Below are 14,761 nucleotides of genomic sequence, written 5' to 3' on the forward strand. Positions count from 1 at the left end.
AGCACTGTGGTGAAAACACAAGACGGTGAATCAGGAGCGCTCTGCTCAATTCCCTTTTCCTCTGGGCTTGTTACACCCTCTTAGGTCAAATCGCATCACCATTTTGGCCCTGGAATTCCCGCCTGAAGGGGAAGTGGTATGCTCCTGACCAAGCTGCTGCCCAGCAAGGCACTCACACGCCTGCAGACCGAGGGCAAAGGACCTTTGGTGACACCTAGTTCCTCCTGCTTCTCCCGATAGCGTCCAGGGTGGGAACTGTGCAAGGTGAGGAGATGGACGCCAGAGGAGTGGTGCCTAAATGTCACACGCAGCTTTGCTTCTAAGGTTCCAACTCAATACAAAACACACACGTCCCAGAGTAATACACCTTAACTGTAGAAAAAATTTTAAAATAAGTTTTAAAAAAGTAAGACAATTTCACCCAAAATTTGCCACCCAGATACAACCACTGAAAATACTTTGGCAAATATCTTTGGAAAGTATATCTTCCTTTTTACAATACATATTTTCTCAAATGTCTATGGATAAAGTATAATAGACACACATTTGTTTAAATATAAAAATATAAGAATGTGATCCTGTTACACATATTGCTTTGTAATCTGTTTTCCCCTCAGTAATATATGATGAACATTTTCCATGTCATTAACTATTATTTTACGATGTATTTAATGGTTGCACGTTCTCTAACTTTTCGTTGACCACGAGCCTCTCTCTCTGAAACCTGCCTCAGTTTTTGCTCTGAAGCACTGGTTCTTGGGCAGGAAAGGGACTGAGAAGAAGAGAAGAGAACCATTTACATTTGGCCCCACGGACGTTCTGGAAGAAGTTGGCTCCCAGCGCCAGCGGGAAGAAAAGAAATATTGGGAGACTGAGGAATATGGCTTCCTCCTTTCCCCTTTGATAGCCTAGCCTGGGTGAGCAGGGAGTTTGAGGTGGAGACAGAAGTTAACACAAAACCAAACAAAAGTGTAAGTGTGGGGGAGCTGGGCTGCCACCCTCCAGTCAAAGATCCCCTGGGGACGGCTCTCAGTCGGAAGGAAGGAGGGAAGCCAACGTGGGGCTGAATCTCCCAATTCATAAAAGTGTGACTGACAAACACACATTCCCTAAATGGCCCCCAAAGTACATTGCTTTTGAAAGGGGTTGTTGTCACTCCAAAGAATCCTTAATTGGTGGCGTTTTCGGAAATGTAAGGTAATATATTTGATCACTGCATCTTCCTGGGCTAACCCAGTGTTTCAAAACTTCCTGCTCCATCACACAAGCAATATGGGCTGAATGTGGAGACAAAGAAAGTGCCTCAAGGAAAAAGTAAGATGAAAAAGATCTATTTTCTTCAAAGGGCCCATTGTCTAGCGTGGGGATAGGAGAAATGCACAAATATCAGCCACACAAGCACAAGACAGGCACAGACTCTGAGCCAGACTGTTGGGTTTGAACCCTGGTCTACCAGTTGCCAATGCAAGTGACCTTGTGCAACACAGCCAGCCCCTCTAAGCCCCTAAGGGGATAATGATAGAACCTGCTTCTGGGGGTGTTGAAGATTTAAAGGATGAAGTACACAAGCCCTGGGCAAGGAGCAGCATGCAGTGCGTGCTTATCTGGGTTCCTGAATGTGTGGGGCTGACTGGAAAGAAGTGATCAGACCTGGGTTAGAGGCCGGAAAACACTTCTTGGAAGAGGTACGCCTTGATCTTTGGAGAGGTTCCGATGACACAGATGGAGAGGGTAGGATTTCAGAAAGACAAGGCTCGGAAGTCAAGCTGTTTGAAGAAGAGTCAGGGGAAAGTGACTAGAACATCTGCCTCGAGCTTTGTGTCCGGTTGAGGCATGAGTAGGAGTCAAGTCAGGAAATGAGGGCCTGAAATGCTGGCCTAAAGAGTCCGTGCCCAGTTTGGTAGGAAATGAGGAAATTCCAAAGGCTTTGAGCAGAGGATGCCAGGTGCAGACGCTATAGAGTAGGAGCTACCAGGCAGATGGGATGGGATGGGGGAGGAGAGACAGATGTGGGGTCACAGGAGGCCACTGTGGAAATCCAGGGCATCAGTGGGGATGGAGTGAAGGGTGATGTGGGAGCGATAACGGAGAGGGGGCCTGGCCAGCTTCAAGGGCTTGTGACCTTCACAGTACCATAGGGCCCATGTTCTGAAGGGCCCTCTGCTTGGTTTGATCCTCTTCTGTCACTGCCTTGAAATTCTTAACATTTTGAACAAAGAGCTCCCAGATTTTGAACTGGGTCTCCCAAATTGTGTAGCCAGTCTTGAAAGGGGGACCTATAAGCCCAACAAAATGTTTGGCTTGGAGTTCAGCAGAGGAGAGAAGGAACTGAGGGAGTTGTGGGGAATTTAGGTGAACAGATGAGGAGTGAGAGGTAAGATGGTGTTTGTGGAGAGAACATGCTGTGTGTGATACACCAGCCATCCTGGGGAGGTGTTCCAAAACACGTGGGGAATTTGGTCTTAGAGCTCAGGAAAGAACTTGGAAATATAGTTATTTATTTGGCAAGTGTATCCTGCTATTAACCTTTTCTTCAAACACTAAAGGATGATGCACTTTGTTTTAATGAGATATATTACGTTTGTAGTTTCGAAACAACGAAATTGACAAAATCATTTACTCAGTAATAATATGTGAAGCTTTAGAAGTGGGTGTAGGAAAGAAATTTTAAAAAAGGTCAAGAACTGAATCTGGAAGATCACGTTATGGGCTAAATTGTGACCTCTCCCCACCCCCCCCCCCAACTCGTATGTTGAAGTCTTAATGCTCAGTACCTCAGACTGTGACTGTGTTTGGAGTTAGGGACAGTACAGAGGTAATTACGCTAAAATGAGGTCATCAGGGTGGGACCTAATCCAATACAACTGAGTCCTTATAAGAAGAGGAGGTCAGGGCACAGACGCACGCAGAGGGAAGACCACGTGAAGACACAGGGAGAAGACGGCCGTCTACAAGCCGAGGAGAGAGGCCTCGGGAGAACCAGCCCTGCCCACACCTTGATCTTGGACTTCCAGCCTCCAAGACCGTGAGAAAACAAATTTCTGTTGTTTAAGCAGCCAGCCTGTGGTACCTTGTTACAGCAGCTCTAGCAAGCGAACACGACCGTCTTCCTCGAGAAGAACAAGAAGAGGGAGAAAAGCCCTTGGAGACAGGCTAGACGGTCAGGGAGGCGGAGGGAGAAGCAGGAGGTGAAGGCTCGGAAGCGAAGAGAATCTCAGGGAGGAAGGGCGCTTGCCCGTTGTCGGTGAGGATGCAGGGCTTACAGAAAGCTGCTGGATTTTAACATCAGGAAGTCAGTGGTGACCTTTGAGAGAACGATGTCATTGGCGCCACAGGGGAAAACCAGATGCAGTTAAGCTGCAGGGATGTGACGTGATGATCTAGGGCAGAGAATCCTCATTATTCAGAAGTTTAAGTCTGAAGGGTAGGGATGACACAGGACAGCAGCTTGAGGAGCAACCAGAATCAAAGGCAGGAAGGATTTTTTTTAGGATGAGATTTAGGAAGCCCCGGGTAAGCGTGGCTGGAGAAATCCCAGACAGGGGGCCCAGTCTCCATCTGTTACATGAGCAGGAAGGAACCTCACAGGCACCAGGAGGAAGGGCACAAAGCCCAGGTGGACAGCTAATGCACAGCACTGGCCTGCCATGATGTCCGGGGAAAGAGAAGGAAGGGGCGTTTGAGCTGCCCTCTAATTCCAGCAGCCCCTGGACTGCCCCTCTCTGTTTAGCTCCACCAGGTTCCTGTAAAGAGCCGAGGCCTGGCTTCCCTTCACCTCTGTCCCACCAGAATTCCCCTTGCAGATTCGGAGGCAGAGGGACTGTCCTCCCCGGGGTTGGCACACAGGCGCGTGTGCATCTGTTCCTCCAGGGCTTCCCCACCAGCAGAGCAGAGACGCCGCTGTGAGGTAGGCAAGGAGACCGGCCTACAGCCCTTTGAGATTAGGGGTCCTGGATGTGCAGAGGGTACCCACAGCTGCTGCCTGCGCTTCCCCGTTCCTCGGCAGAACTCTGAAATGTTCTTCCCAGCTCCTGCAGCTCTTTCACGGCCCTCCTGGGCCCGGGCCCTGGGAGGTTGCCTTGGTTTCTTGGGAACTGGGTGCTGAATCTCTGGGCAGCCCCAGCCCCAGGGCGCTGCTTCCCCTTGGCCAGCAGTTTTCAAACTTTTAAAGAAATGGCTAAGCCCATCTTTCAAACATCTTAGAGAAATTGCTAAAATATCAAATGGCGAAAGGTACATTTTATTAGCATACATTTCCATTATAACTTCAAACTTATTATACTCTTGCATTGTAAAGCCAAACAATGAGAACTACAAGTTGTTTTAATAAATGGAAAAAATAGAAACTGGGGTTATGGGAAATCACTACAAGCCGATGCCAGCCTCAGCGTCTAGTCTATTTCTGCCATTTGCTTTGGTCACATTGTAATAAGAAAGTTCCTAATTCACAGATAAATGGTTGTAAACTGTAACAGTTTTTTTTAACTAAGCAGCCTTATAACTTTGGCATATTCTTTAAAGGAACCAGCAAATGATATGCTGAGTCTTTACAAAATGATTTATCTTTGCAACACACTTGGCTTGCTGATCTGCACTGTCATATGTTTGTAAATAACATATTTGAATCTATTATACTACAATGTGCAAAATAATTTAACAATCTTCTTCTTCTTCTTCTTCTTTTTGCTGAGGAAGATTAGCCCTGAGCTAACATCTGTGCCAGTCTTTCTCCACTTTATATATGTGTCACCACCACAGCATGGTTGAGTAGCGGTATAGTTCTGTGCCTAGGATCCGAACCCATGAACCCGGGCACCTGAAGCATAGTGTGCCAAACTTAACCACTACACCACAGGGCCAGCCCCAAACAATCTTTTAAAAATGAAATTTGAATCAAATATTTGTGGAAACCTATATGGAGCTTTCTCTGGGATATAGATGGAAGTCCAGTATCCTAACAACTGCCTTGAGCCCCAACCCCATCATCAACAAACATTTACTGAATATCTGCTTTGTGATGGATTCTGTACTGGGCTGGAGATGCAGAAGAGAACACAGCTGGCCCTCAGCCACAAGGACTTTGGCCTGGAAGATGAGGTAGACGCAGAGGGAAATTCCATCAAATGTAGAGTGTTCAGGTTGCTCAGGAGACAGCCACTTGGGGGCCCGGCGGAGTGAACGGGGATGGGCTGCGGTGCAGGGCAAGGGTGCAGAGCAGGTTTCCAGCGGTCTGTGCTGGGGATCGTCAGAAATCAGGTGAAGAGGGGCAGAAAGAAGTCCCTCAGAAGTAACGCCAAGAGACATGACATGGAACTGTGGACTAACACATTGTGTGGGTCTCAAGCTGTGAGAGGTGGCTGGAAGTGACAGTGGGAGTGTCACCCAGGGAAGTCCCTAAAACATTTTCCTTGTCTCGTGCTTTGTTTTTAAGTTGTGCTCACTTATAGGTACCAAGGCAGAAGCATGCTGGGTGGCCAAATGGCAGAACCAACCCAAACCAGAAAAATAGAAGATGGCGATGGGGTGCCATTGCAGGAGGTGCCTCGCGCTAGGAGGGAAGATCTGCGCATGCCCCCAAGCCCCCACCCCGAGCAATGATGCAGAGAAGCCTCCACCTCCACATCCTATAAGACGCCTGCTCGCCTTCCCTTGGGGAGAAGGTGTTGAGAACGCGAGCTCTCCCTCCTCCGTTCGTTGATCAGTGAATAGCGTTTCTGCTCTGCTGTTCCGATCCTGCTCTGGTTCTACTGGCGCGGGCAGCTCCCGGCAAAAGGACCCACTTGCGGGTCACCAGTCCCTTAGGGCTCGGTAACAGGAGTGTGGGAGACTAGCGGGGGAGGCAGGCAGTGCCAGGTCATGTCTTGGAGGAGGGCTTCGAGGTAAGAAAGAGGTGGCTCGTCTCTAATCCAGAGGTGATAAATGGTGGGCAGTCGAGGTGTTTTAAGCAGGAGGGTGCTGCAGTCGAATTCGCGTTTTTACAAGACCCTCTATATGGATGAACCCCATGTATGGGGGCAGGGGGACCACTTCCGGGACTATTATGAGGCTAGGGCAATGGAGGCTGAGCCCGGGAGCAGCAGTGGAGATGCGAGAGGAAAGCGATATCGAGTGATATTGAAGAGGCAGAAGTGACAGGACTTGGTGATGGGCTGGGTCTGGCGGGACAAAGGAGAGGGAGAAGTCAAGGAAGCCCCTGCACAGAAGTTTCTGGCTCAGATGGCGGGCTTTTAGCAAGAATTTGAGCCCGGGTCTCTCTGCTTCCATAGCCCTTCAGACTGGCGCTAAGAGAGGAAGAGCCAACAAATCAGACCTGTGGTCGAGAACTGTCATCATGCACATAGATCCTAGGAAGGATCTGAAGCCAGGCAGAGCCCAGGTGAGAGTGGGCCACCCTTCGTGGAAGTGTTGCTTACAGCTGGTTGCTGGGAATGAACGAGCAGGGTCATCAGTGTGAGATTAACGGGTTGATGAGATTTGTCAGCCAAGCCAAAGGTCGGATTTCTATGAAGAATGCAGTTGCAGAATCGAGTTGCTTTTTTTTTTTTCTTTTGAGGAAGATTAGCCCTGAGCTAACATCTGCCACCAATCGTCCTCTTTTTGCTGAGGAAGACTGGCCCTGAGCTAACATCCATGTCCATCTGCCTCCAGTTTATATGTGGGACGCCTACCACAGCATGGCTTGCCAAGCGGTGCCATGTCCGCACCCGGGATCTGAACCAGCAAACCCTGGGCTACCAAAGCGGAACGTGCACGCTTAACCGCTGCACCACCAGGCCAGCCCCAAGTTGCTTTGTTTTTAAACTACAAAATCCACATAATGTCACATCACTGCAAAGGCAGGCGTGTTCCCTCTGGGTTCTGGTCGTGGGGCAATACTATATTTTCCAGATAGCTCCTGATTGCAATGAGCCAAATTGGGGACCAAATACTGAATATATGACCTTGAAAGCAAGAACAGTAACCAAAGTGACTCTGCCTTCGTGCGCCTGCAGTCCCAGCGTTCCTCCGAGCTCGGCAACGTTTGACGTAAAGCATCAGCCGCAGTGGGAAAACAAAAATGCAACCTAATCGGGTTGCTGAAGGGCTAGAAGGGAAACGGGTGGGGGAGTTTATGTGGTTTTTAAAATAGGAAGTTCTACCCCAAAGTGTGTCATTTCTGAAGTGAGGGAAGTTCCCACAGGCTGCTCAAAGAGCCTGCACAATAGCAGTTTGATGTTTTCAACACATTTATGGTTCATGATAGTAAACACACGGCTTTTCTCCAGATCATACGGTGTTCTTGGGATACGAAGTGACTAAAATATACCCCAAGCTTGGCTGCTCTGGGATCTTATGAAGCCAAAGAGAAACTCCTGCTTAGTCTTGTGAAAGATTAGTTGCTTATCAAGAAAATGCAGTTTTTCGAACGTTTAAAGAGACTCATTTGTGAGGAGAATGGCGGTAAAGAAGGGGTGGTCGTCACCATTACAGGAAAGGAAGCCTGGCTGAGTGATGCTGAGGGCAGCTTGTGAAGAAGAGGAACTCTCACACAAGCCAGCGAGGTCCTCCATAACTTAGGGCATCTGACTCAGGTCATAACTGAAAGAGACCCAAATTAGACTCCAGTCAGGAAGCCCAGCTGCCATGGGAGAGACGCCCTGTGCAGATTTCTGAGGCGGGCGGGCTAGCCAGCGGCCCCTCTCACTGTGAATGGCCCCAGTGTGCTCTGGCTCTGGTGTTCCAGCCACCCCCAGGGGGAGGGGAAGGCCTGAATGACCCAGTGTCCCTGTGCAGGGGTCCTGACCTCAGAGGCTTTTCTGAAGCCTCCCAGAGCTCAGGAACTCCTCCAGACTGTGACAAAGCAATTCTTCAGGGAGATAGAGGAAGGAAAAAAAAAAAGAAAGACTCGAGAATCAAGATTGCCTCATCTTAACCAAATGCTTAAGAAGAGATTGGCTCATACCTTGTGTTTGCATTCAAAGCTAGTGTTTTCATTACTAAAGTTGAAGTTTGGCAATTGCAAATCATCTGATAATGTATCAGTGGTGTCAAAAGGGGAGGCTGAAAAAAATGGAGGAATGTGTTAGCATGTGTGGTAATACAGACCGGGGACTCTGGGGTCAAATCCTGAGACCGCTACTTGCGGGCTGTGTGACTTGGGTGAGTCATTTACCCTCCGTATGTCTTGGTTTCCTCTGAAGAATGGAGGAAAGTAATGGGTAGGATCCTTGTAAGGCCTAGGTGATTTAGTACTTGGAAAGGCTGTGTAACGGTCACTTGGAGAGACTGAACGTCCAGTGCAACACACATGTATGTGTCAGGCACTGGCTGTCTGGGAGTCCAGCCTGGGAGCCGAGCACGTCCATCCACCCCTCCACATACTCTTCTATCTTCGGCTCCTGTGACCCGGTTTTCTTTCTCCACCCCTCTGATTCCTTTCCAAGCTCACCCCCGTCTGCTCAGCTCTTCCCTGTGAAGCTCCTCCAGGGTTGCTGCAAGGCCCTCTCCTGTTTCCCTCTTCTCTTCTCACTAGGCTATCTCATCCACACCCACCGTGTCCACTGCCAGCGACACACAAACGGCGCACAAAATCACATCTCCAGCTCAGACCTCTGGGCTGAGCTCCAGACCCAGGCATCAACTGCACTCTTGACAGGTCCTCCTGGATGGCTCAGAGGCACCGCAGACTCAGCAAGCGAAAAGCCCAACTCATGCCTATACACCCACAGCTGACCCCCTTCCGGGGCAACCTGGTTCAGCGACTGGCACGATGCTCCATGCAGACCTAGGAGGTGTCTTCACATTCCTCTTTCCCATCCATTTTACCCACAAGCCCTGTCAGCTTTGCCTCCTAGGCACCTTTCAAACGCGTTTGCTCGTGTCTCTCCATCTCCGCCAGGATGACCCCAGGCTGATTCTCCTGCTTGGCCGTTGTCTTCTAACTTCTAACACAAAATGCGATGGGGGAAATGGTTAACAAACACACTGACAAACCAATTAGGTAGTTTCTCATAATGTTAACTGCTGTGAAGAAAAAATACCAGGGAAGTAGGCTAGAGAGTGACCCGGGGTGGTTGGGAGCGGCTTCTGAGGAGGCGATGTTCGAGGATCTTGAGGAAGAGGACTCCAGGCCTGCTTCAGATTCACAGGTCCTGAGATGAGAGTAAGCTTGAAGGGTTTAAGGGTTGGAGGCGATCACAGGCTGGAGGTAAGAGAAAGAATGGGGAGATGAGGTGGGCAGGTCCACACAGGTCAGCTCTTGTGTGGTTTTAGAGACCTCGGGAAGGAGTTTGAATTTTATTCTAAATGCAACAGGAGGCCATGGATGGCTTTTAAGCAGATCCATCAGCTCCCAGGGGAATTGATTACTCATACCAATTCCTCCAGCCCCACGTGATTCTGCAACCAACAGTGTGCTTGTCACATAGAGGCACTCGATTAACACATGTTGCTGCAGTAAATGAGTGACAATTCTTGAAATCCAGTTTGTTATTCTCTCTAATCAAGGGTGACCACCAGGGTCGCTGGCCCAGTGAGTGTGTCTCCATCCGTGCAGATCCACAGACCGGATATCTAGGGGTATCGTGACTTTCCTCTTCCTCAGCAGTTTGTCACCAAATCCTGTCCGCTCCACCACCTAAACATCTCTCCAGTCTGTTCCCTCGCATTCTTACATAGGAAGTAGCAAGCTAAACCTCTCCACACTGGCATCAGAGTCACTACTGTCTGTGACTCCTGAATCCAGGGTCTGGTCATTCAGAACGTGAAAGGGGTTCATTTCTGCCTGTGTCAGAGGCTCACATTCATCCTTCTGGAGGGTGTGGTCTGGGAGCATGCCTAGGAAAACTGGACCCATGGCCTATGGCTCTTCATACACTGGCCGATCGTTTACTATCTCTGGGTTTGTTTGAGCTGATTTGTAAAACAAGTGTAGTGATATTTGCCTTATCTCTTTCATGTTGGGATAAAATAAGTAGCTTTGAGGACCAGAGAGCATCGCATCCATGAGTAAGTGTGAAGTATTGTCAGGCCAGGGGCTGGTATTCCAACAGGCAAAGGGAGCCTCTGGCTCATGTTAAGGTGGGGAAGCCAACAGAGCTGGAGCTGGAGTTGGAGTCAGCCGGCCTGACTCGAGGGCACTCGCTCTTTCTGTTTGCTGCAGCCACTGTTCTGTGGGGAAAGCTTGGTGAGGCATCTCCAAGCCTGGTGGAAACCTGCGCACAGCCTCAGCCAGGCGCCAGGACCCCAAAGCATCATTGTGTTGCCTGCCATTTATTTCCAAAGATAATATTGTCTTTTGTCCAAGTTTGGATTTCACCAAACTTGTCATTACCACTGGCAGTGGAAATGAAGGGCTGTCTTGGAGCCACCAACTTGAGGCCCACACAGAGAAGGTCTGGGAAGCGGCCGCCTGGAGCTGCCCTGAATCCTGAGACTTCAGGCCCCACTTTGCTAACCTGGCCAAATGGTTGAGTGCGGAAGAAGATGGATTTGTCTGGACAGGAGAGAATATTCCAAGATTCAAATAACTCTAGAGGCCTTTCTTTTGGTAACCAGTCTGATACACATAGAGTCAAGCCAAGCAGAATAAAAAGGCGGACAGCCTGGTCACACCCTCTCCCCTTGACCCTGCCTCTCGGCCACCACTCGCTCTCCTCAGAGAGCCCTGGTCTCCTCCTCACTCTCCTGCTCTGGCCTGGCACCGCCATGGTCTTCTCGCTGATTTTCTTTCACATTTTCAAAAGGAGCAAACTGTCGATCTTTTGATTTTCCTCCAACTGACCACATTCTAGCCCATTTAAGCGTGCGAGCTCTTGGTTGTGCCCCATAAGTCTTGTCTAAACCATAGCACTTGGGGGCCAAGAGGGAACAGGGCATTTGATCAGCACTTCTCGGACGTTCCCAGGACTTTCACCTGATGTCTCGTGGCCCCAGAGCCCCGTGAGGGTGCTGCCTTGACCCCTGTTTACAGATGGAGGAGGAACTCTACAGAGAGCTTGGGCAGCGTCCCCTGGGTGGCCCAGGGCCAAGATGCAAGCCCTGCTTTCTCAGGGAAGAGCTAAGCTAGCGATTTTGTTTATGAAGACTCTTGGCTTTTTGCCCTTGTTTTAAACTCATAACCCGTTGAGATGAGATGGTTCAGTTAAGTTTTCTTGGCAGCATTTCACTCTCAGCTTATACTATCTTCTGGGCATGCTCTATTCCCTGTTCAAGAATTGTTAGGCTGTATCCTGTTTCAATAAGATAAGTCACCTTATTATCTCTGATCCAAATTCCCTGTGGCCAGCTGCTCAAGTCTCTATGATAATGCAAACAATACTTACTTCTGTTCTCAGTTGCTGATCTTTTTTTAAAACTTTTTTCATGAAAACAAGAGTCAGTTTTCACAGGTGGGGAGCTGTGGCCTTTCTCTTCTGAGGTCTGCATCTGCCAGTGGGAGGACAAGACTGACAATGCCGTCAGGAGCTCTGAAGCCGGTGCTGTTCCAAACAGCTCCACAAAGTGTTCATGCAAATTAGGAGGAGTCCTGGGTGCCAGCATATTGCCACCGATGTAAAAACCCGTGCAGCTGGCTCTTTAGAACAGCCCCCAGTGGAAGCTACCCAAATGTCCATCAGCTGTAGAATAGACAAATAAATCGTGGTGTATTCACACAATGGAATATCCACCAACAAAGAGAGTGAACCATCTCTAGGCACATGTGGCAATATGGGCAAATCTCGTAGACATGACCTTATGTGAAAGAAGCCAGACACAAAAGAGAACACACAGTAGGACTCCATTTATACAAAGCACAAGAACAGGCAAAACTAATCTACGGTGTTAGAATGAGGACACTGGTTACCCTAGGGGTGAGAGAAGGAGGGGGTGTCTGGGGTGCTGGTTATATACTGTTTTTTTAACCTGAGTGCTGGCTCAACAGGTGTGTTCAGTTTGTGAAAATTCATTCAGCCAAACACCTATGATATGTGCATTTTTCTTTATATATATTACCTTCACTGAAAATTTTTTTAAAAAGCCACAACTGATGGAGCTGGCTTTGTCCAAGTGCGTTCTGATGCCTCCATTTCTCAGCTGTATTTAACTTGTGAAGATGCACAGCTATTTCTTCTAACACAGAGTGGTGCCTGCAGAAACAACAGGTAACAACCTAAGATTTATTTTATCTTGTTTAAAAAATTTTTTTTAAATATTAGACGCATGTAGGAATCACGCCTTAATCACACCTTAAGTATCCTGTGGATGTTACACGACAGTTTTATTCTTTAACTGAGCCAAGCTTAGAAACTCAAGACAGCATTGTGTCTATTTGCCTGATTGCTGGCACAGCACGCTCTATCTTAGGTCCTTTTTTCTTGTGACTAGATCTTGAATTATAGAACTGCGTTTTTTACTCGGGAAAATGGGAGAAAAAGAGATGGAGATGCTGCAGTAAAGCCTCCTTCCAATAATCATAATAGTTCTTGATAAAACATGTTAGTTCTTTTAAAAACAGAAAAGCATCTTTCAGTCTCCTCTAGCAGTAGCTTATTGGCAGCAGCTTTGAGCAAAGAACAAATCAGGAGGCAGTGACACCCCCCCACCCCTCTAACCCATGCTAACAATATCACGTTAGGTCTCTGAAGTGCAATGTTATTATTCCTGGATAGTGTTGATGTACTTTTTAGGTGACTGAATGAAAAAGCAAGCCCTTGATTCTGTGGTTTTAAAATATGCAGTTTTACTGAAATATAACTTTTATTCAAGACAAATAGGATGAGTCATTGCTATTGTTGCTACTGGCAAGGAATTTGAATTTCATTTTAACTCTAGTATTCACGTTATTATATTTAATTGATATATTCTAAGAATGTGCCTGCACAATTTTCCCCAACACAGCTCAAAGTCACGGTAACGAGATGTTGTCTCTTCAGAATCCACCCTTTAAGACCGCCAGGACATAGCTCACATCTACAGGAGGGGGCTTTCAAATGGCTCCTGCAAAGAGCCAAGCTTGGTTGCCTTTTGTTGTGTTCAAGTCTCCAAGCTGGTGGGCCTGAGGTAAGACCTGCCCTTGAAATAAACTGTCTTTCTCTTTGGTACGAAATTAACCTTGCAAAACGTACTCCTGTCAGAGCCATCACATGCTCACCTGAAAAGGCCCGTGTCCTTGGCCTTTGTCAAGCTCTCCTGTCAATTGCAGGCTGTCTTTCAGAAGCAAGGATTTGAGAAGCTGGCTGCTAAAGTGTTCCTCATTAACTGCAGAGCCTTCTGATGAAAAAGGAAATAAGGACTCCAAACTCAGACCGCCACATGCTTCGGTGACACTTCTGGAGCCGTGACCAACCTGGAAATCTGATGATCAGCATCAGGCCCAGAGGGGAAGAGAAACACGAGTGTGGGAGAAGAAAACAACAGACCCTCCCAGAGCAGCAGCCGCGGCGTGCTTGTTTGCATCCAGAGGTGCGCCAGCTCTGCTCACTCCTTTCTAACAGACAGTACACACTTGGGCCCATTGTCCTCCATGGGCCTCCATGTCGTCTGTGTCTTGTTTCAAGGTTTGCCTTCTCTCAGAAAGGGCAATATAAATTCCTAGGTAAGTCTCAGTGTCTTAGCAGAGGTTTGCCACCAGTTTGAGAGGAAACAACAAGTGGTATCCAGAAAAAGTCCTCTGAAAAGAAGGGTAAAACCATCCAGAGTGGGCCTGCAGTGAGCTGACGGGTCAGTGTCGCTGAGCGCGCAGGCTTGAGAAGATCTGGTTTCTGTTTTTTCCGAGTTACTCTATTAGGAGTAGACATATTGCTAATTGCTGTGGAAGCTGGGCCTGTGGGTAATGTTGGCTGTGTGGACACTGGGACAGCATACGTGGAGATCTGAGAGTGAAAATTTGGGACCTGTGACAGATGGGACCCATGCCACACCCAGGGGCTTGAGGCCCTTGCAATGATGACCATGGATGAGGCCTGCCCACAGACCACGATCTGCCATTTACATAGGCAAATGGCCACAGAATGAGAGGCTGGTTCTTCACCCTGGCTGCACATTAGAGTTAACTGGTATTCGAGTTAATATTACCGTGCATAATAAATCCACCGAGACTTAGTGGTGTAAAACAGCCACCATTTTGCTACACCCGTGGAGTCTGCGGATTGGAATCCGAGTAGAGCTCAGCTGGTGGCTCTTTGGCTCCAGTGGCAGTTCCTCAGTGATATCAGGTGCTGGATGGGCTGGTGTGCAGGGTCCTAGATGGCTTTACCGCTTGTGTAGTGTCTTGGAGGGGAGGACCTGGGCCTGATGACCTGAGTGCCTACATGTGGCCTTTCCAGCACAGCAGTCTCACGGTTGTTGGACTGCATCAGAGTCCAGAGCAAAGCTGGCAGACATGCGTGGCCTTTATGATGCAGCCTGGGAAGTCAGTCACATGGCCTTCCCTTTGCCACGCTCTGTTGGTTGAAGCACACAAGCCCACTCAGTGAAAGGGGACGGGAATCAGCCTCCGCCTTTAAAGGAAGGCATTGTCAAGGTCACGTTGTGGACGAGCGTGAGGGCCAGGAGGTGCTGCTGCACCATCTTTAGAAATGCGGTCAGCTGTACCTGGGAAGTTTTTAAACAGCGTCTACCTTCATTCTGTTTCATTTGGTCCAGGGCAGTGGTTCCCATCCTCGCGGGACATGAGGTCACTTGGGAGCTTTTAAAAATACCTGTGTCTAGGTCACACCTCTGAACAGGCAAATCAGAGTCTGTGGGAGTGTGTTTAGCCATCTGTAGGGCAGCCAGCCAAGTTCCAAAACCTCTGGAGAAT

General features: G+C 48.5%; 1 long non-coding RNA gene across 1 annotated transcript; it reads left to right on the forward strand.

Moving 5' to 3' along the window:
- Positions 1-4,624: 4,624 nt before the first annotated feature.
- Positions 4,625-14,186, forward strand: LOC139075680 (uncharacterized). Its single transcript, XR_011526323.1, has 3 exons — positions 4,625-12,122; positions 12,859-13,020; positions 13,225-14,186. It is a non-coding gene; the product is annotated as an uncharacterized lncRNA (long non-coding RNA).
- The last annotated feature ends 575 nt before the right edge of the window (positions 14,187-14,761 follow it).

The sequence above is a fragment of the Equus przewalskii genome, chromosome 14, assembly GCF_037783145.1.
Source record: "Equus przewalskii isolate Varuska chromosome 14, EquPr2, whole genome shotgun sequence".
Taxonomy (NCBI): Eukaryota; Metazoa; Chordata; class Mammalia; order Perissodactyla; family Equidae; genus Equus; species Equus przewalskii.